Consider the following 3228-nt stretch of genomic DNA (forward strand, 5'->3'; position numbering starts at 1 on the left):
GAGTTCTCTCTGCACTGTTCGAGTACTTACCACTGTACCTAGAGCATTATTTTATTGTTTCTTTACATCGTGTGCTGATTTTGCTTTATTTGTCATGATTAATCTAGAAATTGTTCTCTGATCTCGAGTAGTGAAAGTTTTATTGCGTCCATTTTTGTTGCATTTCTCCTCTATATCGTTTTGCTTCTTAATTTTATAGACTAAACAATAAGATATATTACGTTCTCGTCCTATCTCACGAAGAGACTATCCTGATTTAAGCTTCTGATCAGCTAAATTTTCAATTTCTTTCGACACTTTCTTCATTCTTTCAATTATAATTTTTCTGTTGTTTACATTACGAATTTTAAGTTTAAATAAACCGTTTATTCCTAATTGAGATATGTTTTATTTAGACAAATTAAAAATATAGCCACAAAGTATTAATTTCGCATTAAAATTAAAAATAGCATGAATCGCGACAAAACTGTTTACATCTGACATTTTGCTTCAATAAATAATTTGCTATAAACACTTCTCATTAATTTAAATTCAGGCTCAAAACATGAAACTACAATGAATTACCTTTATTTTGGTAAATATATATTGATATATAAACATGTATTTCAATCATTTATTTTAAAAAAGAATATTTTTCAAAAACATGTAAACATACTGTATATATTTACATGTATATATATATATATATATATATATATATATATATATATATATACATATATATATATATATATATATATATATAATATATATATATGTTTGTATATATATAAATATATATATGCATATTTATATATATATAAATATATATATTTAAATACCTATATATGCACACATATATATATATATATATATATATATATATACATATACATATATATATATATATATATATGTATTTTTATATATTTATATAAATAAATACATATATATATATATATATATATATATATATGTACATATAAATATATATATAAGAGTATATATATTTATATAGATATATGTATATATATATATGTATATATATATATATATATATATATATATATATATATATATATATATATATATATATATATATGTTTAATTATATATATATATATATTTATATATATATATATATTTATATATATATATATATATATATATATATATATATATATAGTTATATATATATATATAAGTATTTATTTATATATATACATGTATATATATATATATATATATATATATATATATATATATATATATATATATATATATATATATATATATATATATATATATATGTAAATTATGTTAGTGTATTTTACAAATAGAGTGCTCAATGTTCTTAAAGAACAGAGCAATAATTAATTAGTAAAAAATACTTATCTAACTTTTATCTTCGACTTGAAGTTTCACCATTGCTGGATCATCAGGAATAGTTACTAAATCTCAAAAACAAATTCAATTTATAGAAAAAAATATTTTACAGGAAGTTATAAATTATTATAAAAAATCTTTAATTACTATATTTTTTTTGTTAACGGGAAGTTACAGAAAGTAATTATGAAATAATTTTCTTTGGAATGGGGATAGTTTAATTTGGTCATTTGTTTTTATAATTTTTTTAGATTTATTTATTTTAGTGAATATATATATATATATATATATATATATATATATATACGTATATATATATATATATATATATGTACATAAATGTATTTATATAGATATATAAAGATATGAATATATATATATATATATATATATATATATATATATATATATATGTTTATATATATTTATATATATATATATGCATATATATATATGTGTATATATATTTATATATATATATACATATATATATATATATATATATATATATACATATATATTTATATATATATATATATACATATATATATTTATATATATATATATATATATATATATATGCATATGTTTATATAACCATATGTATATTTATATAGATATATATAGATATAAATATATATATTTTTATGTATATATATATGATGATAGATGAATATTGGAAAAGTGCGGCAAGAGACTCGCCTTCGCTAGATCGCTTTAAAAAATTTAAGAGACCCGCCCTTGCTAGCCCACTAATAAAAAAATCGTGATGGTGTATAAAATTTGAAAAAACTTTTTTTTGATATTTTTTAAGGTCGATGCACCCTGACGCCCTCGAGGATTTGTTTAATGAAGCGTGACGATAAGTATATAAAGAGTGAAAAAAATGAAATGGGTTCGTAATAAATGGAAGCGAAAAACAGTTCGTTACAACAATTTCAATCTCCATCGACAATAGCAGTTGTTTAACCTTATAAACCTGATCCTCCAATAGATAATGGCGGTACGCATGACTAGCATGGAAATTGTATTCGATATTTTGAAGTGCGTTAATGAAGAAAAAATATTGTCAATATTAGCAATTTCGAGCGTGTTTTTTGTTATTCTAGTGGGAGGATATTTATTTGGAGCGTTATTAGGTGTTTTTATATTGCTTGGAACAATGATGGGATTATATATTTGTAATAAAACAATAAAACATTGTAAAGATTATATTATATATTATATATTATAAATATTATTTTCCAATTCTATAAATTCCGTAAGAAATTCCACCAGACATAGCTCCACCCAAAACAGCTTTACCAATGGTAGGTAGAAGAGCGCTAGTAGAGGAAGGTAAAACGACTTTAGATACCATTCCTAAAAGAGGTCTCAAAAATTTTCCACGCATGCGTCTTGTTCCATATCTTTTATATTGTCTTTTATAATGTCTTTTATAATGTCCTTTATAATGTCTTTTTTTATACATTATTTATCGCGGTATAAGAGATGATAATAAAGTCGGTGCTAAAACTGCTGCTAACAAGGGAAGAAATTTATCACGCATGCGTTATCTTAAATGTCTTTTTAAACGTTTTCTACCAGCGCCTTTTAATGGATTTGTGTTTTTTTTTAACATGATCAAATTTAGTTTTTTGCATTTGTTTTCTTTGATTTTTTAAGCGATTTTAAGCTTCGTACCAAGGGTAAACTTTAAACTTTCTTAAAGTGTCTGCTAAATCTCCTCCTCGTAATTTTCTTCGTCTTCTTAAACGCTTTCTACCTGCGCCTTTTTAAGGATGTAAATAAACTCTTCCTCTTCCTCTTTTTTTATGCATTCTCACATTTTTTTAAGAATAGATAAAGGTTTTTATATTGCAA

The sequence above is a fragment of the Hydra vulgaris genome, chromosome 15, assembly GCF_038396675.1.
Source record: "Hydra vulgaris chromosome 15, alternate assembly HydraT2T_AEP".
Taxonomy (NCBI): domain Eukaryota; kingdom Metazoa; phylum Cnidaria; class Hydrozoa; order Anthoathecata; family Hydridae; genus Hydra; species Hydra vulgaris.